The sequence below is a fragment of the Pseudonaja textilis genome, chromosome 2, assembly GCF_049901715.1.
Source record: "Pseudonaja textilis isolate UNSWEBS1 chromosome 2, rPseTex1.2, whole genome shotgun sequence".
Lineage (NCBI taxonomy): Eukaryota > Metazoa > Chordata > Lepidosauria > Squamata > Elapidae > Pseudonaja > Pseudonaja textilis.
The window spans coordinates 187,524,625-187,549,364 of NC_141991.1; the positions used below are offsets into that span (position 1 = coordinate 187,524,625).

A 24,740-nucleotide genomic window follows, 5' to 3' on the forward strand; every position below is an offset into this window, starting at 1 on the left:
TAGAAAGCCATTCTTGACATTTACGAAAAGTTTAAAAATAGGAACTGAAGCAAATACTGAATCAGTTATTTGAAGAAATGAAATTGAGAACAAATTGTCTAGTTCCATGTTTAACAGAGCTATTCCGAAAAACACTGTAAACTGAAAGTAGAGAATCATGCTGGGGGGTGGAGGAGAACCACATTCAAAGCCCAAAATGTTATTTGGAGCATGTGAGGACATAATACGTATCTTAAACAAAGCACATATTTCTCAGCATTACGCAACCACTGTGGAACGCAGCGTGCAAACTAGAGAAGACACAGCTGTTTAAGCACTTTCTGGAAGGGGCTTTAATGTGCATGCATAAACATGCCAAATCATATTTTGCCCTTCAAATCAGAATCTCAGAGCAGTGCTGTGACAAAAAGATAAATAAAAAACTGTTAAATTGTCAGTCTCTTTGAAAAAAGCATCATATTTGTTATGTACTAGGTTTCCGCTTAGATATTACATATTACATAGAATCTAAATAGCAATTGCAGTATCTAAAGCTATCTTATACATTTATTTAGCCTAGGGGATCTTTGAGGGCTACTTTCTTTGATAAGCAATCATCCCATTGAAGCTGGATGGATCCTCACTTCTAACAGCAAAGCAGTCACTGTGCTTTCTCAACACAAAGAGACATACAACATAATTTGTTGGCAAAATCATGAAGTGAAACACCTCCCTGAGGCAAATCAAAGGCACTTTACCCAGCCCAAATACTTCTTGATCAGGTGTTACAAATAACTATCCTGAACTATTAATGTAACTGTCCACAAAGAAAAATCTGTAACAATAAAAAGTTATTAATGCTTATTAACTATTAATATTTAAAGTTATTATTAATATTGAAGATTGTTATTCACTTAATAGTACCAGATATTTTTTATAGCTTTTGCAAAAAATTACTTTTGAAGTGAAAGAATTTCAGAGGCTGAGTCCCATTCTACTGTATAGTTCCAATTATAAAATCATTCATTATTCAAATATGAAAATATTATATTTATCTTAGTATAACTGCTAAACAATTAGCAGCATTATTAGATAATTTTTCCCCTCCAAATGTACCAACTGATGTGCTGTTAATTAGATTTCATATGCAGCTAGAATATTAGAGATGTATATTTTCAGAACAACAGGGCAATAGGTTTTTTGTTGTGTTCCCATAGGCAAACAACATATACTTTCTGTTTACATCCATGTTGGTAGAATTTACACGAATCATGTCACTAAGCTTGTACAGGGGTGAATGTTTACCATAAAGCAACCCCCTCATGCTACTGCTGGAACTAAGTGACTTGGTAAGGTATCAAGAATTTTAGACATTTCATACTGTTAAAAGTGATCTTCTCTTGTCCTTACAATGGACAAAAAAAACCTAAACCAAGATTAATTGTGCAGCTGATCTCTATCTGGCATATGTACAGCTGAGCTTAACACAAAATAGGGAAATGTCATTCTGTATGATGGGAGTTTGATGTGTGAGATGCTGAATTTACTATAGTAAATTCATCTGTCACTAGTCTGCCCACCTGGATTTTTGATACAGTGGAGTTTTGAGACTTGTTTTCTTTTGTCATTACTCTCTCTTCTTCCCATTGGTGCACTAGCACTAGCAAAGCAAGTTTCTGTAATTTGGCTTCTATCAGTCACAGGGAAGAGGAAGGGGGAAAAAGCACCTTTCTGTGGAAGCCAGCATGGGCTCTTCCTCCTCCCCCCTTCCCCTGAACCTAGGATTTTAAGGCCATCTGAGGATTCCTGATTTTGATAGAAGAGAATATTTGTAACTTCGGGTTGAACAGTGAAGTCCTTGGTGCTCCCTAAGGTTGATGGGCTGTTCTTTTTGCAGACACCTCATTACCAAACTGGGTAACATTATACCACTGATGTTGTTAGCTAGTTCGGTAATGAAATGTCTGCAAGAAAACCACCTAGCTTGGAGTAGCATAAAGGACCCCACAATCCCAAATTTGCATTTATGACAGAAATATATTGATGGTACTTGAGTGTGTTGGGGGATTCTTGTCCTTTGAAGGCCAAGTCAATGGAGAAGCTATCAGGATCAAATGCAATTTAGCATGGGAAATAAGTGGGATCAATCCCAGCAAGCAACACAGCACAGGACTTAAAAAACAGAAGCAGGGCCCAGCAGCCTCTTCAGTCCAGCAGAGACAAGGAGAAACTACAGCCAGCCACAACAGATAGAGGACCTTAGAAGGGAATATTTGTAGCTCAGGGTTGAACTGTATCTTGGTTATTTTCTTGCAGACCTTTCTTTACCAAACTAAGTAACACCATCAGTGCTAGCAAGAAAACAACCAAGTTCAGAGAACACCAAAGAATCCAGTTCAGGACCTTCCTTTTCCCCTTCCCACTTTCCCACCCGGAGTGAGAAGGCATTTCTTTTCCCTCCCTCCTGGGATCCAGAGTCACGGATAGAGAGTTAAAACAGCTGCACACCCTCTCCTTAGTTGTGGAGTTTGCCCCATAAATTGGAAGACAAAAAACAAAACAAAACAAGAATGTGTTGCATGTAGCAAGAAAGGAATCAAACCAGAAGAAGTAGGAAAGAGAAACCTCTGAAGCTAGCACTTCAGGAGCTGTCTTCAAGCAACAAAAACCTCTGTAATTTTTGGAGCTACAAAATTGACTGAGTCAGAGACCTGAGAAATGGGGACCAGAATCTGCAACCCAAAGCAAGTTCACAACATACAATAACCCAAGTGCAGAGATCCACAAAGCGAGGTCATAAAGAGAGGATCGTGGGTGGGAGAGGAATAAAGGCTCCAGAAAAGTGAAAAAGGTTTTTTACATGCTAATGTACTGAAATTGGCTACCAGAACTAGAGACTTGGGGATTTTTTTTAAAGACCTTGTAAATAGTTAGGATAACACAGAAAAAAACAGAGAGAAATATAGAGATTAAAAAATATATTTAATAAGACAGAAATAGTTGTAAATATGTAATAATAGGACTGTAGAATAAGGTAGGAAAATAGAAACAAGTATACAAAATTTGTATACTTAGAAGTAAAGTGTATGAGTTAGTTTTCTGCAATAAAACCATTTATGAAGACAGTATTTGTGATCTATGGAAAAAAAACCCAAACAGTATGACACTAACACTTTAACAGCAGCTGACAATAGGATTTTAAATTCAGTGATGGACAAAGACATTTATAACTCAAGCAATGAAGGGGAGGAAAACAACTGTTTAGAAATTAGATACACACAAATGCAGAGATCTAAGTATTTGTATAGAATATGGTGGCTGGCTGGGAAATTCTGGGAATAGAAGTCCACACATCTTCAAGCTGAGAAGGTTGAGAAACACTGGATTAAGTGATCAAGAAGAAGTTAGTTTGTTAAATTGTGTGTTTGTATAATAACCTCCCTAGAACTACAGGAAAGACAATATTCTTGTTTGTGGTTTGTATCTTTTCCCAACAGAATACCTCACACTTCAGAATGGTTTCCTACTAAAGGAGACACCATTGCATGTTTCCAATCAGATTTTGCAGAAAAGCATAGCCACAAACATGCCCCAAATTTTCAAAGCTCTCCTGATTGGACCTCCTCCTTTGTCCTTGCAATTCTTCACACCCCTTTTCTTCGATACAAAAACCTTCATTCCTTTCTTTTCAGAAATACACAGGTTGACATTTAAAAACTCCCACTTTTGTTGTTATCTATTGTGTCACCAGCATTTTTACAGCTCTCTTGTAGCCCCAACAGAATTTGCTGTTTGGATGGCTTGCTTTTGTTAGAAGAGTGAACCTTCTTTGAAAACTAGTTGGAGGAGCATGTTACATACTTACTGCCATTGTTTGGGTTAAAGGGAAGAAAAACCTACTTTAAAATTTCAAATAGTTTAGGATAAACTGTCTCACTCTTGTAGAGTAGGTGGGACAGCATAATAAATAATTTACCGTGGTTGGAAGGTATGGACTCCACTGAGATATTTGTATTAGCCTCATCTCAACAATACTGTATAAATACCCCAGGTGCACAAGACAATTTTATACCTCCCTGCTGCTTGCAGACATTAATCTTGCTACAACATACCAGGTTTTGCACAGCAGTGATCAAAATCCGTCAGATGCTATGACCTGTGCCTCAAACCAGCCTTAATATTCAACTTGTTAACTGTCTTGTATTATGATAAATTTAGGTACCCATGTTATCAATTAATTTTCACACTTTATAGGTATATTATACAAAATTAATGCACACACACATGTGTGTGTATGTATGTAAAGAATTAGAGTTATAAGACTTTATTTGGCCAAATGTGATTAGACAAACAAGGAATTCCTCTCCGGTGCAGAAGTTCTTAGTGTACCTGCAAAGTAGCCAAATAATAATCATAATAAGGACCAATAAGAGGAGGGTACTAAAGAAGATGAGATGGATAATATTAATTCTACATCCATACAACATGGATCAATGTACATAGACATTAAACAATACTGTGAGAATTAGTCAAATTAGGTTTACCCTGGACATTAGTTGAATTAGGTTTTACCTGGCCAGTTGTATCCGACCCTAGTTCTGTTTCTTAGCTGAGGCAGCCAGCATTGTTCTAATACTTTTTCTGTGGTCATGTGACAATACGTTTACACGCACAGAACACTGTTACTTTCCCACTGAAGTGGTGCTTATTAATCTACTTGCATTTGCATGCTTTCAAACTGCTAGGGGTTAGGAGCTGGAGCAAGAATGGAAGCTCACCTTGTTCCTTAGGTCTTGAATCCAGGCTGTCAGCTTTCTAGCTAACAAGATTAGTTTCTTTAATTGCTGAGCCATTGTAACACACACAGACACACATATGTATATGTATGCATGCATGTATGTATGTATATAAACTTTGTGTGATATTACATTTTTATATTCTACCCTTCCTATGCTGGCCTATGAGCACAATAAAGATTTGATTGATTGATGGTTGGATAGAATGTTCTAAAAGCATTCAGTCTAAGATTACATATACAGATACAGATAATCAGAGTTGGAAGGGACCTTGTAGGTCATCTAGTCTAATTCCTGCACCCAAGCGGGAGACCCTACACCATTTCTGACAAATGATAGACGAATCTCTTCTTGAAAGTCTCAAGTGATGGCGCTCCCACAACTTCCGAGGGCAAGCTGTCCCAGTGGTTGATTGTTCTCACTGTCAGAAAGTTTCTCCTTGTTTCCAGGTTAAATCTCTCCTTGTTCAGTTTCCATCCATTATTCCTTGTCTGGCCTACAGGCACTTTATTATTTATACATTAGCATCACCTTGTTTCAGAAATTCATTATTTTCTGAAAAACTCAAATTATTTGACTTATCTATTTAACACAGAGTGATGCACCGTATGGAAGCAGAAATATTTGCATAGGTAGCTGTTCTGAGTCTTGTATTTCAATTTGTATTTTTCAGAACTTCCTTTGCTCTCTAATAATGGCATGAGCGTGTTTACTTGTGTAAGAGAGAAAATACAGATCGATAGTATTAAATCTGAAATTGTGCTTGCTCTCATTGACAATGAAAACAGAAACTGAGTTTTAAGTACTCTTCTATTTCAGAAAATATAATTTAGAAGAACCCCAGGGTTAGTAAGACATAAAGAATCATAACTCATTTCATAGGATTTTGTTAGCAAATGCAGCATCCGTCACTGCTATTGCCCAGCAGGGACCACAATCGCAAACAAGGTCTTTTAATTAAAAAAAGTAAACTAAATGCATCCCGGAGCTAATATGAACCTTAAATCTGGTGACAACATACAGCTCACAAAAAGACGTTGAATTGTATTCAAGAAAAGCATGTTAAAACATTCATGAAACACTCAATGCGGGGGGCTTACCAGTCAATGGGTAAGAACAATAAAAGGGAAACAGCAGTTGTTGGAAAAATATCAATGAAGAAACATCATACACAATAATAAACTGTATTGAGTGACACAGTAACACAAAGATAAAAATATTCACAGGGCATTCGGTGGGAATAATTAAATAAGAAATAAAATGAAAAAAGAAAGTTGTAGTGATATCATTTCTTTTAATGATGTTCTCCTAAAAAATGTCATGTTCTCATTTTTGCACAGAATAATCAATCGTATCTTTGCTCATATAAATATATAATTATTTGACTATCAAAAAAAATTTTTTAGTGTCTTTGGCACTGGGAACTCCTACAGCTAAACCAGCAAGCAATATTATAATTTCTTTTACAAGTTTCCATCTTTGGAACTTGGGCAGAACCTTACTGGCTTTATTTTATATCCCTGTTCTGTTTTCAGCTGAAGCTGGATTGGTGTTCACCAGGCTAATGTGAAGTACTATTAACTACCAGGAGCTCTGATATCATTGCAACTGGAGTTACTACAGATTGAATCTGAAAACATCTGGTTCGGAAAAACAGATTCAGACACTGAATTATTACTTTTTCTCAGCTTATTATTAAAATGGATATAATTGTTTTTGTTCTCTCTTAAAGTATTGCAGCTTTACTACATCCCAAATGGAATGCTTATATAAGTTTTTTGCTCTCATGTTCTACAATGTAAAGTAAGTAAATTATGTGATTTTTTTTTTCCTTTTGAGACAAATCTGCTGTCAGATATCTAAAGTGAAAGTTGCTATGTTCTACCATTCTAAAATATTTTCCATTTTTTTCTGCTGTAGAAAACATGAACATTTATTTCCACCGGTACTACAGGTTAAGAATTCAGAACTCTTATTCCGGCACGGTCTTATTCTGAACGCATACTTGAGTGGCATATTAAAATTGCCACTAGCAGTTCAGAGTAACTTGCTCTCTGCCTGCAAGTCTACAAGGTGGAAGGTCTCAAATAATCAAAGAATAGCATTGCTTGCAAAGGCTTAAAAAGAATCATACACCAAAGAGCAAATGCTGACAATACTGATATTTAAGAATGGAGCTTCTCTATATTAGAATAAATCAGATCTTGCAATATATATATATATTTAGTTCTAGAATTAAATATAGTGCATTAGTGATCTGTTTTAGACAATGCCAAACTTAACTTTCTGTTGCTTATCATAATAAAATAATCCATTTTGAATACCATACTGTAATATGAAAAAAAAAAACCTTTCTGAAAGCAACTGAAATGTAGCTCTGTGTGTTGAATAGATTTCAGATCTGCTTCATTGCATAAAATTTTCCCTCTTCTTCTCCCTCCCTCCCTCCCTCCTTCTTGGCTCATCTCAAGCTACTTACTTTTAGCATAATTGGATCTCTTCCAATATTTCTATAATAAATCAAGATTAACATGCTATGCATTTTTTTGTTCTACTAGTAAGTTACAGGAGCATTCCTCTCTTTGTGTAGGTTACGTTACACAATTGAATTATGTAGTCCAGAGAAAGTACAAGCAGACGCTTTTACAAACCACACATCTTTTTATTTGTTTTCTGAATTTTCTCATGGTATTTTCTACTTTGTGCAGCAGTGTGGTTCATAACATAATATGGACATTTAAAAAGCATTCCTTTGAATAACTCTGAATCATTCAGTTTCATTCATCTTCGAGTTTGTACATTTTCATAACGATATTAATATAAATATCTCTAAACTCACATACTGTAGTGGGAAACTATTCTTGAAACCTTGCATGTTTTGGCAATCTCTTTTTTCTGTCCCATTCCCCATGGCCTTGTCTTCATTTCATTCCCGGTCATTGAAGTAAGACAGGCCCAAATCTTGTGCAGTGGGATTGCTGCGAAATTACTATTTTTACGCTTAAGTGGGCAGTATCCAATACCAGATAAAATCTGCTAAAATCTGTAAAATTCTGCCACTTGTGACTCCAGATTATCAGCAGTAGGTGATACCAGGTAGATACTTATCAGTTATTTAGTCTGATCCTATCTCTTTAATTCTTAGTTTCTTCTTTTCCATTTGCCCCAAATTCTAGCCACAACCACACAGTGGCAAAGGTTCTCCAAATTAATGCATAGCTGTCATCTTTGAAGTGAGCCTGTCTGAAGCCATCTTTTGCTGCCTCATAGTTGCCACGATCTCTGAAAGACGGAAGGGAAGAGGAAGTAGATAGACTGGCTAACAGTCAAAACAAAAAAGTTTTCTTGTGGGAACCAAGGTCATCCTAACAGGTGGGGAAAGAGAGGAGTGGCCAAGCAGCCTCCCATGTACTTACATTGGACAACATGACCAGGGAGGGTCACATATCTTCTTTTAATTAGGCAAAAATCCACAGGAACTTTTAGAGTTGGTTTTCACTGGCTGTACTGATATGATGTAGCAATAAACATGTTCTTTGAGGAATCTATCTGCCTCAGAGTTCTGCTTTTGGCGGATGTGTTACTCAGAATGCTGACACCAGCACTTTCCTTTACATCCTTCTGCAAATTTTATTCTTGTTGCATACAGATAGTTTCCTGTCACAAACCCATGTCTGCCTATATAGCACAATGTGGGCTTATGTATTGATTTAATCACCTTTACTGCCACCTCAATCACAACGTCCAACTAACTTATTCATGAAGCGGATGTCACCCCACTTGACATCCTTTGCAGACCAGTGGAAGCAATCAGTATGGGTCCATTTAAATGATGGTCCATCAGAATTGAGGAATAGCTCAAGGTGCCATAAGTGCTTTCACACTGTGGGCGCAAAGCTAAAAGAGGGTAATAATGGAATAATGTTCCCCTTACCTCTCGATCGTGGGTAGATTTGGAGGGTGATTTCTTACGTACAGTGTATATAAGGAAGGGAACTGGAGATTATGCTAAATAAAAGTGCTGATTGTGTTGCAATGGCCTTCATGCTCTGATCTTTTTTTTAAAAAAAAAAAGTTTAGGTTACAACAAGATGAAATGAAAAGGACAACAGGAAACACCCTGTAAATGATAGTTGCTAGCTAATGATGTGTTGAAGAGGTAGACATGGTAACACTGAAGGAATCCACTAATTACTAATTTCATATATAAAATCAGGAGGGCACCATCCGCAATGCAGCTTACACATTGCAGGCCAGCATTATTTTCTGCTGGCCTGCAATGATCAAAGATGGACTCAGCAGAAGGGAGAACCCCTTGACTAATTCTGAAATATCAGAATGAAAACCTAGATAAATCCCTACCTGAGTTGTGTATTATACAACTATGCAAGTTAAATCTGCAATTGGTTTAATTGATTATGTGCGATCAAGTTTTTGAAAATCATCCACAGAATTACATTTTATCCTTGATGAAATATCCCCAATCTCTGACAACTCCTTTAAGTAAAATAGTCTATCGAAGCACAAGTGGCAAAGCACTAATTCTACAAAGATTCATCCTGATAACACAAGCAGCTTTGCAACATGGTAATTTTCAAGCTGTAGCTGGATAAACGTGTAACTTGGATCTCTGCCTCCAAATTTTCTTTCTCCAACACTATTACAACAGAAGCAAATGACCGCTGATTGACTTGCACAAATAACCAATAAAAAAACCACAAATAAAATTGTGTTTTTATTGTGAGCCAATTCAGATTCGGTTTGGATTTGGTTGGCACCTAAATTTAATGAAATAAATACATAAATGTCTAACAGGAGAATTTTATGCCTGTTTTCTTGTTTTAGCAGAAAATCTGGAAAGACTGGAGAAGAAAATGTTTTGAATCTTAAACTTTAGAGTCTAGAGATATAAATTTTTTATCAGCTTTGAAACCTAAGAAACAGCCATGTAAGTTGAATTTAGGGGAAATGTTAATGAGGAATTTTATTCTAAAATCAACAAAGCCAAATCTAGATACAAAAAGGAGTTCATCAGGAAATAAAGACAAAATAACAGAAATCTTACACTCAGAAATCTCTGGGGTAAGAGAAATTCTAATCTACATATTCTTTGTATATAATATGAGAACACCCTGCTGCCCAGTGTATATCACGCAATGCCAGTGGGAAGTAAGGAATTACTTCTAAATACTTTTTAAATTATTGTTAAGCTCCTTTATTTAAATTCCACAACCACTTTGAAATGTACATATTGTTATATGGTTGTCAATGTAGGTTTTGGAAGAGAATAACAAGTACAGCCAAGTAACTAAGAGTGAGCAATATACAGCAAGAGTGAATAATTACAGAATAAGATACAACAAAAGTACATAGCAATAGACTGCACATACCATGCAGTAATATAATGTACATGCATGCATATTATACATTGTGTAATAATATATAAAATATACATATACATATACACATACACACACACACACACACACACACACACATATATATATATAGCCATAATTTGAGCATGGAAGATATTTTTTTAAAAAAATAACATTATCACTACTATATAGAACTGATCAAAGTATTCTATCCTTGTTGTTATTTTAGATGTGGCAATAAAATCCCACAATTTAATCTGTCAGCCTTAGGGCAAAGGTATTGTGTAAATTCCCAGTATTTGGCATATTGAGTTCTCATTCCTGAACATACACGGTGTATAGTGTTAATTCAGGAAATTGTACCAGAGATTTTGTAAAATTTAACAAAAACACACACACACACACACACACACACATAAATTGTAAGTAAAATGCAAGGCTAAAATTCATTGCATAAATCATTTTCTAAACATTGATAAAACACAAATGATCAAATATTTTTATTTCTTCATTACATCTCCAATACATTTTTGAATATATAGAATCCCTTTCAACAACCAAACTTGGATAACATACAGCCCTCCCCGCTTTTATACAATTCTATAAGTTTTGGGGTTAGGAATTGGAGTTGAGCCTACCCCAATCATTTATACTTACCTAAATTGTCTTCTTCTCCCCACATAGTTGTGCTGGGTACTCTGCTTGCAGTAATCCTAGTTGCAAGAAAAACAATGTTCTAAATTAAAGCTTTCCTATTCAACATTTAGGGGAAAAAATTCAGGTGAAAAGGGGAAACAGGCAAGATCACTGCCCCATTTTGGTGATAGAAATTGAGAGTGTTCATTCCATGAACATAATTCCATTCATGGGCCTATAACCTTTGTTACATGTAATTGATATGGAAATATTCACACTCTAGAAGTACAGAAAACTGCTATAGAGTAATGATATTAATATATGATGAGTTCTGCTAAAGCTCAAGTTTGAGTATTGCCTGGAAGCCCGGTAAATCTTTATTCACACAACAGTAACTCATTTAAATAATAATTCATAAATGTGGCATTTTAATCTGTGTTTAACTGGATAACAGAGCCCAAAAGATAAAGTGGATTAGAAATCTGAATAGAACATTATGTCTATAAATCTCTTTTATTGCAGGGTAAAATGTTGTATTTAAAACACACCCTAACACATAACTTGATATTTTCTCACTCTCTCCTTGCATCTCCTTGTATTTTTCCCTTCCTGCTTCTCAATACGCAATATGACAGTTCATGAACCTGGCCCCTGGGCTACAGGTTAAGGGACTTGAAAAAGATGCCCTCCCTTCTTCTTTCCATTAGTAATTATGAGCACTTTTCCCAGTATGATGAGCATAATAAAAGATTTTGTACTCCACAATGAAGCAAAATGACATTTTATGGTGGCAGCTCTCTTCTACAGTCCACAGCAGTTTCTTTAACAGATGCGTTTGCTTCTACATATTTCCGTGTTGGAAATTAGGGTAATTTATTTGAGGCTTCACTTTAGGTTAAGTACCACAGTTCCTGACATGCATAAATAGGACAGTATTGGAGCTTTTAATGCAGAGTTGTAAGATGAGGTTATGCAGTAGTCAGCAGCACACAAATCACTTGTTCTGAAAATAAAATATGCTGTCAAATTATTACCACATTTTTTTCATTGGATTCTGACAGCGTGTTCACTCTTAGCATTCCGTATTGCAGAAGGATAATCTGGTTCATTACTGAATAAACTAACAGAAAGGTCAGAAAGTGGACTCACAGGTATTAATCAGGCTTACAGTAGATATATGTATTTACTTGAAAACAAGACTTGGTAACTTAAATTAGGTATTACTCTTGCATGAATTCTGAAAAACAATCCTTATGTTTGGCAAGTGCCTTCCATTAGGAATATATTTGGCCTTCTTTTTATTAATGATCCTGGTCTGATAATGTAAAAGTTCATATGTTATAATATAGTGTATTAATTGGGTTTTCTTAACAATTTCAATTACACTTTTTTTTCTTTTGCATGTGACTTCTTACACAAAGGTAAATAATTTCAGAATTAACTATCACAATATTGTCATTCTCCATTCACAAGGTAAATAATTTCAGAATTAAGTAACATAAGATCCTAATGTACAATCTTTATAATTCTGTTTTTCCTTTGTTGACTGTTTTCTAATGCTTTAGGATTTGTGCAAGGAATGGGAACTCATTTGTCCCAGATAGCTTGATTATTTATTTACTTTTTTAATATGATAACAAAGCAGGCCCAGACATGTCTGCTCTGGATACCTATTGGTTTCACAAAATTTTCATAATTGTACATAGGACAGCAGCTTAAATAAGGATGCTTTATAATCTCATCTCAAGGTCTTACTTGTGTTCAACATGCATCACATGACACTAGGCCAGGAGTCATTCCTTTCTTTGAAATGAAGAAAAGATGCCCCTTCAAGGTCTTTTTTACACTTGCTGGGATAAAATTGGGAGAAGGGGTTTGATTACAATAAGCAACTCTTTGAATAGATCTTGTTGTCTATAATGTTGTAGACTGGATTCCCAGGAGGTGGTGGTGCATTCCAGAAGAATAAGAGGCAGCTTAATTTAAGTAGTGTGTGTGAGAGAAAGAGGGTGAAGACAGTCTTACCCTAATAGTTCTCAGAATATATATTTGATGGCTACCATAGAGTGCTTCAGTTTGGCAAGATTCTGTCTATAAGTGTGGTACAATAAAGAAATCTGCTTAGAAGAATCACCACATGTCTTTCTTGGTTTTTAGACTTGACATATGCATAAAATGTAATACTCTAGGTAAAAATTGAAGGTGTGTTAGCATCTAGTGAGAATATGTTTATTGCAACTATTCAACTATTGACAAATATCACTGGATACAATCTGGAATTTTATAAACTTAGATACATTAACCCAGGACAGAGATACCTAATGTACCCAGATAGTATGGCTTAAGATATATAAACCGTAATAAACATCTTAGTTAACTTCAACTTCTCTTTTAACAGTGTAGAGACCATTGCCCAAGACTACAAGGCCAACAATTCAGTCACTGAGTTCTGTTCTGTGATAGGAACCACAAAGACTGTCTGGACAGTTACTAAATTTAGAGATCACCAACATTTTAAAAGTAAGAAAAATTATAAACATTCAGAATTACAAACATAACAGACTAAAGAAAAAATGGTAGTGACTCAGTAACTTCTACATGCAGGCCTGTGAGCAAAGACATATTTTTTAAGACTTTTCAAAAAATATCAGGGTGGCAGCTATACAAATCATTTAATGTACTGGGATTTCATATTCAAAATAGCTTTCAATATAGCAATAATACTTAGACTTATATATCACTTCACAGTGCTTTACAGTCCTGTCTAAGCGGTTTACAGAATCAACATATTGCCCCCAACAATCTGGGTCCTCATTTTACCAACCTTGGAAGGATGGAAGGCTGAGTCAACCTTGAGCCGGTGAGACTCGAACTGCTGAATGGCAGTCGGCAGTCAGCTGAATCACTGGCAGAACTGTTGGCAGTCAGCAAAATGACACAAGTCAAGAGATCCTACATGGGCTTATCATTAAATATGAAAGAATGAGGTTTTAGATATAGTAATTCAAGAGCTAGTATCTTGAAAACTCTAGAAGTGGGGCAATAAAATCAGGATTTCAACTGGTTTCTATTGTAGAAACAAGTAAAGCATAATGTGTGTCTTAATCAGAAGAGCTTCTGCAGCACAAAACACATCAGGTTGAATATGTAATATCTAGGATATTAAAATAGCTTCTTCAACTTAAAGAATGACTTGTATATTAAAGCTTTAACACACAATATTATGAGAAATGAAGATTATCAAAGAATGTTTATGAAAGATCTCTTGAGCTCATTTCTGCTCTCTTTTTTAGTTTTTTTTTTCTCCTCCAGAAGAGGCTATTTAAAATGTCATTTTATAAGGTTTGCTAAATAGATTAAATGAAAATGAACTCAAGGGAAACATTTTTCTGTACATTTGCTACTAATCTTTATTATTAAATGGGGGCAATGTTCAATGTCATATAAGCAGTTCATTTTCATTTTTTTGCTTTTAATAATTAAATCTAAAAAAAAGAGTGTAAAATCTGTGAAATGTACATATTTTCTAGAATGTGATTTCTCTATGCACCTTTTTAAAACTTGAACATTTTATGCTTCATGCTTTGATGCATAAAATAAGTTTATATATGTTTCTCACAGCAACTCCAATAAACCATCAATGTTTCCATTCTTCATTTTAAAGCTCTTCTTTTCACACCTAGAATAAATAGAATGTTTCTGTCCGCTGATTTTATTTTATTTAGATAGGCATAATACCATGTTACTGACAATTATTCACAAGCAGCCCTAGAAGTCTTGTGCATTGTCTTATGGCTGTTTCCCTCATTAAATTTTCATTTCCACAAGTTATATTGCTCTCTTGAAATGAGTAGAGGCATGCCAGTGAATATTTTGAGCCCAATGCACTTAAGATGCTAACATCTTTGTAGGCAGGGTGCATTCTTGGTAGATGTTGACATGGGCTGTTAGAGTTGTAGCTATTCTAATCTGTTTCCTCCCATTTGTTTTATATCAGTCATGAAGAAAATTGGATGGATTACAGGGAATGGAGACTGAAACACAGTCCTTTTGGAATCAACATGGGTTGGATAATGGATGGATCACTTAAAAATATTTCTTTATTTTTCCCCCTTTATTAGTTTTTCTACTTTAAAAATGTCCGATTTGTGAAGTTCTAATAGCAAGACAAAAATTTCCATCTTGTATTTTACTCCCACAATTTATCAAGAGATGGTGCAGTGGTCAGATTGGTCATTCTTGCAAAGAAGTTAAAAGAGTAAGATGGTATGAATAGACACTAGAAGGAGGTACAATAAAAATAACAATGGAGGAACCAAAGATAATACCAATGCAATCCCAAAACAGCTGGAGCTGAACACCACAGGCATTGATTAATTTACCATTAGTCAACTGGAAGAGGCAGCTTTACTTGGAACAGTTTACATCTTCAGATGGTACCTTTAACACTAACAGAGAACAACAACTGCCAATCCCAGGCCTTAGGTGGACAAAAATGCCAAATGTAGTGTAAACAAATGGGTGACAAAACAAACCAACAAACCAACAACGAATACAATAAAAATACAAAATACGATTACCTGGATCTTTCCAGGCTATATCTTGGATTTTTATCTTTAGCCCTTACAATAGTTATTAGTGCATATGTAGAATAGTGTCTACTTTGTTTAAGATCTTAAAGTGATTTTTCTAACTGGGAATACCTTAGAATATTAGTAGTCACTAGAAGAGTTTTCTCATCTAGTTTGGTCTTCAAGACAAACTCTATTCAAGACAAACAATATTCCAGACACCCAGTGCAACCCTGTCATTGTCCCATATAGTTGAGTACTACTTGGAAGGTCACAGCCTTGTCAAGTCTGTAGGGCCTTTTGATCAATGTTTTGTGACTGTGTTTCAATGGCTAGAAATATATCACTGACCATTTTGCTTACTTGACCTTGTTATCTCTTGCGATTTCCTTAGTGGTTTTACAGGCACTGAATGCCAATTAATCACCATCAACAAAACGAACCCAGAACTCTAAAAGTTGATTCTATAAACTAGAGGATTATTTCCAATTCAAAATATTTTTACTTTGTCTTCCCAATTAAAGTTGCCTAAATATGTATTTCTTGCTAGAAAGAGTCTAGAACCCAATACATGCAATATACAAGTTTTGTAAATTAGTTCACTCTCAGAAGCTTAAGTATTCTATACCCTGCTACATCAGCAGGAAATCAACTTGGAAGCATCACAAAAATATGTGTGGTTATAGCAAATGTTGACAAACCAAAAGGACAATTCTTACTTTACATCAATGAGCAACTTGAGAATGATACAAAATTCCAAGAAAAAAAATGATATAAACTGCCAAATATATTGCATCCTGCTGGTTTCTTATGGAACAGATACTTCGAAAAGTTTTGAGAAACTATTTTTTTAAAAAATAATCAATGTTTTTTATAAAAGTTTTTATTTTTAAGACAAACATATACAAACAAAATATAAAAACATAAAACCATCTTCCATTTTATACATACAGTGTGCCAGTTGGTTACAAATCTTTTGTGCTAACCTTTCGTAGTCATTACTCACAGCCTATATAAATTTTCATATTGTCAAACTAACATATGCTTATATATTTATCAGTTGGTAATCAACCACGACTAAACTATTTATTCCATCATTTTATATGAGATATTCTAAATTTTATCTGAAAGTTTATATTGTACTTTCATCCAATGGTTATATATGTCTATATTATATTTTATATCAATCTATTATAAAATTATCTAATCTATTGCATTACCATGTCTTTTTGTCCAACCATTGATAAAACAAATCCCATATCATATAAAATTGTTTATCTTCTTGCTCTCTTATTTCAAATGTCAATTTACTCATTTCAGCACAGTCTATAATTTTCTTAATAACTTCCTCCTGCATAGGTATCTTATCATTTTTCTAATTCTTAGCAAATACAATTCTAGCCACTGTTAAAACATTTACAATCAAATATTTCAGTTCTTTATTGTATATTTCCGGTATGATTCCCAATAAAAAAAAATCTCCGGTTTAAAGTCTATGTGTTGTTTTATCATTTTTTCCGACCATGTGTGGATTTTAGTCCAATATCTTTTTGCGTCCGGACATGTCCACCACATATGGTAATATGAACCAGGTATCTGATGACATTTCCAACATTTATCCGATTTGTTCTTAAACATTCTCACAATTCTCATTGGGGGTAGATGCCACCTGTAAAATATCTTATACAAATTTTCTTTATATGCAGTCGACATTGTCATTTTATAATTTTGAGACCACAATTTTTGCCATTTCTCTAAATCAATCCCATATCCAAAATTCTTCCCCAAAGCAATCATAGTTTCTTTAACTTGTTCTTCCTCCAATTTAAATTCTAATAAATGTCCATAGAGTTTCTTAATTATCTTTTCATCAGTACCCATCAACATTTGATCTAAATCAGTCAACCGTCTGTTTTAAAATTTTTATCAAATCTAGATTGTATTTGCAGATATGAAAACCAATTCATTTTTACACCTTGTTCTTCCAACGCTTGAATAGATTTAAGTTCACCCTTTTCATTCAATATCTCACTATATCTAACTGTTTGTTCCTTTTTATATATTATTGGATAAGAAAAAGCTTCAATAGTAGATATCCATAAAGGCATTTTTAAATAATATTGTCTTTTTATCTTCTCCCAGTTCAAAAACAGTGCCTCTCTAATGTAATGTCTTCTAAAATACCCCTGCGTTTTAGTTCCCTTATAGCAGAGGAAAGCATGCCATCCCAGCAGCAAGTCATGCCCTTCTAAAGTCAATAATCTACTGTTCCTTAATGCTATCCATTCCTTTACCCATATCAGATTTGTCACCTGGTAATATAACTCCAAGTTGGGCAAGGCAAACCCTCCTCTTGTTCTTGCATCTTGTAACAGTTTAAGTTTTATTCTCGCTTTCTTACCCTGCCAAATGTATTTCAGCACAATTCTATTTAAATCTTCAAAGGACTCTTTCCCCAGTCGAATTGGAATTGTCTGGAATAGATATAAAATTCTCGGTGATACATTCATCTGAATTGTGGATATTCTCCCAATCAATGACAATTGTAAATTTCCCCACTTTGTCAAATCTGTTGCAATCTGCTGTTTGAGTTTAAGATAGTTATCATCCTTCAATGTGCTACATCTTGATGTCGTGTATATCCCTAAATACTTAACCTTATTTGTGACCTGTATTTCTAAAACTTCTTCCAACTCTTTCTTTCGTCTTGCTGACATATTCTTTGTTAGTATCTTTGTTTTATCTTAATTTATTTTCAAACCTACTACTTTTCCATATTCTTCTATCTATTCTATTAATTTAGGTGCTGTTTCCAATGGGTCCACTAATATAAATTCCAGGTTGTCTGCAAAAGCTTGCAATTTATATTCTTCCTTTTTAATTTTCATTCCTTTTATTTAATCAATGTTAAGCTATTGTTATGCAGCAAAATTAGCAAAATTTAAACAAATATTGTTCAACATTTTATGAGTTTGGAAAAGTATGTACTAATAATTTTCAATTGCAAGGAAACCTGTCTAAAATGCCCACAATGTATGTTTTATAGTATAATTATGGCTAAAATGATCAGATATTAAAATAATTATTTCACTTCCAGCACACAGAACAGCACTAATGGAAATTATGCTTTGAAATGTCATTCTATAGCAAACTATTTTCTAATTTATCATACTTTATAATTCTAGCAGTGGGCAAATTATTTAATATTCTTCTCAGTTTAGAAATGATTCTAGGATTCTTTAAATGAAACATAATTAAACCTTCAGAAACTTTAAAAAGTGCCATTTAATTCATGTCTTTCCCATTCACCAAACTTCGATCATAACTATCTAACCTAGTTATTTTTATTTCTGTTAAAAATAAAATAAAAAAGATAAACAGTTTAATTAATTTCTGCAGATATCTAGGTTGTTCATAGTCATCAAAGACTAACTCATACAGATGAATATTATATCCATCAGAGGGTGGTTGTTGCATTTTTTTGTAAAAAAAAAAGAGTTCAATCTATTCCTTAATGTGACAGGCAAAGATAACAGGGTGAGCAACCTATTATGCATCAGAGGCCATAAATAACTGATAATGTATATATATTTTCCAGGTGGAGATAAAAAGGCATCTGTCTTCCTGGCCTTAACAATCAAATTAAGTAACTGATTGACAGAATGTTGGCACCAGCTTTGGAAGATTTGATCAGCCTCAACTCAAGGTAAGGAAGTTTCTGAAATGTGAAGCTATATCACAGGAGTTCATTTACAGTGTTGATTAGACTTTATTGGACACAAGAATATATACTGTGTAAGCAAAATGGAATTAAGAGTCTCTCTTAAACTGAAAGTGACATTATAAAAATCAAGTTTGTTTTAATGTACTGAAATGCTTTTTTTCATCAAATCTGTAATTCGACTTTTACTAAATAAAAAACAGCACTAAAATGAATGTAGTTTCCACTGGATAAACATAAGCCCTTGATATAAAAACATGTTAACCCAACCTTAATTTTATTTTGAAATATAAAGGTTGGTATCTATAGAGTTCGGATTGGATAAGAATTATATTATGAAACTGAATTAAAAAGATAACATCTAGACAGACATATTGGCAGCAAAACCAAGCATCCCATTGTATAAATCCATGTTCCCTAATCTAGTTTTCTAGAATGAGATTTTCTTGATTCTTTGCAAGGGAAAACAAAGAATCTTGGGTGGAAATTCTGGAAATGGTGATTTAACATATCTGGATCTCTCTAGACTTGGTAAGGTTGCTTTAAGGTAGAGAAGATATAAAATAAATTCTTCGGACAGGAGAGATGAATTCTTAGACATGGGATGATATCAATAATCACTTGAAGTCAAGATGTGAATGAAATGTTAAATAATGAATGAAGGAATAGAGAGTTTGAAGTTAGGCCATCAGATCTTGTACATTGCTGAGAACTGGGGTAATTAGTTGATATATGAAGATAGCTGGAGGAATCCAGTTGTCAGCCGGATAGTCAATAATAGTCATCCACACTACATATTTGAAGAACTTGTTGCTATGTTTGATATGTTATTCAGTGAGATCTACATAGTATTTGGATGGAAGAGCATCAAAAATAATATGGATGTAGACTAGACCAATAACAGTTCTGATTTCTGGCTTACCTGCCTTCTTCCAGGATCCAAAGGACCAAAATATCTTTAATTTACTTAGACTTATAGGACTACCCACAAATGTCCCAACATTTATGTCTTTTGTGCTTTCTAAGAAAAGAAAAAAACTCAGGTGGTAAAGTGCCTAGTAGGCAGGTGCCATTTTAGAAATGACAGGGTTCCTGAGTTCCACAAGATGATTTCCTTTAATTGTAGGGGTTCAAATAGGCAGGGTAGAGACCATTAGTGAGAGGCAGTCCTGACTCTGCCATGAGGATTACTTTGACAGATTCTGGTTCATGCCAGGTGTACACGAGGCCCCATCTATCCATTTACAGGGAGTGGATGAGCTTGCTGATTGAGGAAAGAGAGGGATGTTCATCTGTCTAAGATTTGTCCTGCCAAAGTCCAGATCTCGAAACATAGTTGGGGAAAAGGAATGGCAATTATTTTTATGGGCCCTTAGTCCTACAGCTGACCAGCTGTGAATGTTTACAGGTTAAGATTTATTTTATTCTATTTTATTATACCATTTTCAAGGTGATCTTTTCTGTGCAGCTTACAAATTAAAGGAACAAAACATATAAAAGAAAACATAGTGAACTCCCCAAAAACCCAAACAAATCCGTAAACTAAATTAGAATGGTCTCTAAAAACCACTGAATCCCAAGATCTGGGAAGATAGCCAAGGTTTTAGTAAATTATATAATGTCATAAAGCTGAGAGCCAATAAACTAAGTTAAGCATAAAGCTCCAGCTTGGGACTGCTGTGGGTGTGGGAGTTCTTCAAGAATTCCTGAATTCCCAAAACTAATACCAACGTAATGAACACTGTTGTAACAATTTGATTATTATTTCCTAAAAATATATGTACTCAGACAACACAATGTTTAGCTAAAAATGGAATATTTATATGTTATAAAATTAAAAAAAAATGCCAAAAAAAATAATTCCTGAATGTAATAGCCGGGCTGGTGTTGGAGTTCTTTAGCTTTCTATTGCTAGAGGATTTTAATCTCTAGGCCCTGGGTAGGGGACAATATAGGCAGTGGTTGACTTACAACCACAATTGAGCCCAAAATTTCTGTTGCTACACACGGCAGTTGTTAAGTGAGTTTTGCTCCATTTTATGACCTTTCTTGCCCCAGTTAAGTAAATTGCTGCGGTTGTTAAGTTAGTAACATGGTTGTTAAGTAGATCGGGCTTCCCCATTGTCAGATGGTTGCCAAAGCTGATCATATGACCTTGGGACATTTCAACTGTCATAAATACGTATGTTGCCAAGCATCCAAATTTTTATCATGTGACCAGGGGGATGCTGGAACAGTCATTATGTGAACACAGTCATAGGTTATTTTTTTCCGTGCCATTGCCACTTTGAATGGTCACTAAATGGTAGTGAACGATAGTGAAATGAACACTTTTAACTCAAGGATTACCTGTATAGAGTTTGGGCTTCATTGTTTTCATGGCAAAGATGGGTTGGTCCAAAATGATCTTGGGTCCAACATATCCAAAGGCTTTTTATTATCAGAGAGTAACTTTATATAGTACTAGAAATCAGCAGTGGGATCCTACCTGTTCCACTACCGGTTGGGTGATTGTACATGTGCACCTAACATGCGCGCAGCTTTCCAACACCAGTTGAGGCCTGCAGCACCAATCAGCTGAGAGGATAAAGAAGGGGGGCAGGTGGGACGGCCAATCCTGCGCTTTGCTTTTCTTTCTCTTCTCAGCTGATAGTGGGAGGCTTTTTCCCCTCCTCTCAGCTGATGGTCGGAGCAGGGGTGGGATTCTACCAGTTCAGACTGGTTCTATAGACCTGGTTGTTATGATTCTGCACAGTTCGGAGAACCAGCAAATCATGCCCCTGGCTGGCCGCTCCCCTCCCGCCCCTTCCCTGTCAGTCATTATCGCGCATGCGCAACATCGCTTACTGCATTCTTCCCTGCCCAGTCACTCCTTAAGGTATTTCTTTTTTCTCCCCCTCCCGATGGTCAGCTGCTCCTATGATCAGCTGTGCCGGGATTCCCCTCGCTTACTTACTGCTTCACCTAGGAGGCTTCCCTGAGGCCCAGGAAAGCAAACAAATGGAGGGGGGCACAGCTCCCCACCAGCATCCTCCATTTTTTGTCTTCTAGGGCCCCAGTGAAACTTCCTGGGAACAAAAATGCAGCCCCGGGAGGCTTCCCTGAGGCCTAGAAGGCCCCCAAAAACGGGGGGGAGGGGTTGCTGGAAAATAAAAGATGAAGCCACGCCCATCCAGTCACATGGCCATGCCCACCTAGCCATGCCCACAGAACCGGTTGTTACAAAATTTCAACTCCCACCTCTGCATCGGAGGCTTTTTTTACTACCGGTTCGACTGAACGGGGCCAAACTGGTAGAATACCACCACTGCTAGAAATCCATTTTAGGTGAATAATATATTAAAGACAATTAAGGGCATGTTTTAGTTAAGCATGAACCATTTCTTCCAATAAAGAACAATCATATTATTAGCAATTTCAAACCTTTTGAATCTTTGTGATTTTATAAGTGAACGTGGAGCTACATCAACATTTATATGAATGGACTTTTATCTCTCATAGTCTAGCCAACCTTTTGAAACAGACCATTGTCATCAGTTAGGTCCAATGAAAACATTTCTTGTTATTGTTCTCGGAAGATGTCTCTTGCCAAATTTCTTCTTTGGTAATCAGCTGCAAGTTTGTAATTGGTATTAAATTGATTTGCATTAGCCAGCAGTATCATATATACTCTTTTTACAGTGCTCTAAAACTCCAGGTCGAATGCAGCAAATCTCTGAAGATGGATCTCATGCAGAATTAATCACTTTATTCCCAATAATGTTGGAATAGTATTCCTTTTCCTGGTATCATCATGCTATGGACCTTGTCTTCCTATAACTGCAACCGTCATAAATATGAACCAGCTGTCAAGCTCCCAAATATAAATCACATGACCATAGGGATGCTGCAGTGGTCATAAGTGTGAAAAAATGGCCATAAGTCTTTTTTTCAGTGCCATTGTAGCTTTACATGGTCACTAAATGAACTGTTGTAAGTTGAGGACAACCTGTACTTGGACCTCACCATAGCTGCCCAAGCAATTTAAATTGGAAAATGGGTTATTTTATGTAAATTTCCAGAAATACTAAGTTCCTTGAGTATTATAATCTGAAAAAGAAAAACTGCCCACTTTGTATTTCTTTCTCTTCATTTGTCTAGGAGAGCAGAACACTTAATTAAAATAGATTATACATGAATTATTGAAACAGCTATTGTAATAAGTAGTAAGTAAAGCATGCTCCTGTTGAAAGCTTATTGGTAAGATCTTTATTCCTCACTTTTGGACTGTGGTTACTTTGTTAAAAACATTTTATAAAGAATGTTATGATTGCTAGACAAGTTAAAGCTAGGTAAATCCACTGAGAAATAATACATCATGGAATTATATTGTTACAGTTACAGTTCCATAGGAATATTAGAAATTTTTTATCATGATTTTTTTTTTCAAATGCTATGGATCATACCAGTATTGTGGTAATTAATTAATTTTGACACGGGGTGATTTTAAAGTAAATCACAGTACAGTACAATACAAAGCTAAGATAATAACACTACATTTTAAAGTTGTGTTCAGAACTTTCAAATCTCATAGCAATATGGATAACAATGTGATGTAAATTACAAAATATGTTTTAAGTTTCGTTTTGAAAACTCTGAAGTTAATATGCACTATTACTTCAGTCTCTTTGAGTGTGTATGTGTGTGTGTGTAAGACTATAGATTGTTTATATTTGCCTGTCCTCAAATTAAGATTAAAAATACCAGCAAAAGACAATGCATCATTTAGAGCTGAGTAATTGATTACCGCAATTTTGAACTTATTCCGACAATTTGTGCTGACACTTGCAAATACCATGATTTAGGGGGAGTCTTTTTCCAGTTAACTTAATGTGTAACTTAAAAGAAGAAGAAGAAGAAGAACCTCTGATTATGCTAAACAGGCATTGGAATCTCTATCTCCAGATATTTATGTTGCACAAAGTCACAGTTATTTAAATATTTATAAAATGAGAGTCGAGAGCAGCACTTTTGAAAAAGCAGTTAATAACGAACCAATATCAAGGGAGCCATCAGTATAACAGCAAAGTGCTTTGCAACTCCAATAACTTCACTTGTGCAGAAGCAGGCCATCAAATTTAATTAAAAGCAGTCAAAAATAAACTGAAAAATTGAACTGTAAAAGCCTCTCCTTTGCCAGTAGCTGAAGGCAAAGAAAAAGAGGAGCCTTGAAAGCAGTAATGAATTGATAAGCCTTACTGGCTGCAACTTGTAATTTGCCCGGCCAGATTTTAGTATCAGTTAAACTAGATTAATAGAGCACGTACTGATTCTCTGTCTTAAATCCTTCTTTCTGGTCCTTCTTTTATAAACACCCAGGATAAATGGAAGCCCAAGTGGGTCAAAAGTGTCCATTTGTCTCCTGACTTCCTTGCTTTTTCTAAATAATTCTGGCATCCGCATTGGCAGCAACGCAGAACAAAGGCTCCAGGACAATTTAAAGGCTGAAACACACCTTTTTTTTTTACTTTTTTTTTACTAACTGGAATTTGCTTTGGTGGAGATGCCTTAATGCAGTGGGATTTGGAAAGGAAGCTTGCAAAGGAAGCCATTGACGTCTCCCATCTGCCACTAGGGACTGTCATGGTGAAATGAATCGCAAGAAAGCTCATTTCTAATG

The 24,740-nt window shown here is 35.3% G+C and overlaps 1 protein-coding gene across 1 annotated transcript in view; it reads left to right on the top strand.

The window, feature by feature from the left end:
* Window positions 1-24,740, top strand: part of PTPRD (protein tyrosine phosphatase receptor type D) — a 1,248,962-nt gene that overhangs the window by 292,878 nt on the left and 931,344 nt on the right. Inside the window, exon 5 of the mRNA XM_087926655.1 lies at window positions 18,959-19,066. The gene's annotated coding sequence lies outside the window, so the exon portion shown is untranslated. The remainder of the gene's footprint in view (window positions 1-18,958; window positions 19,067-24,740) is intronic.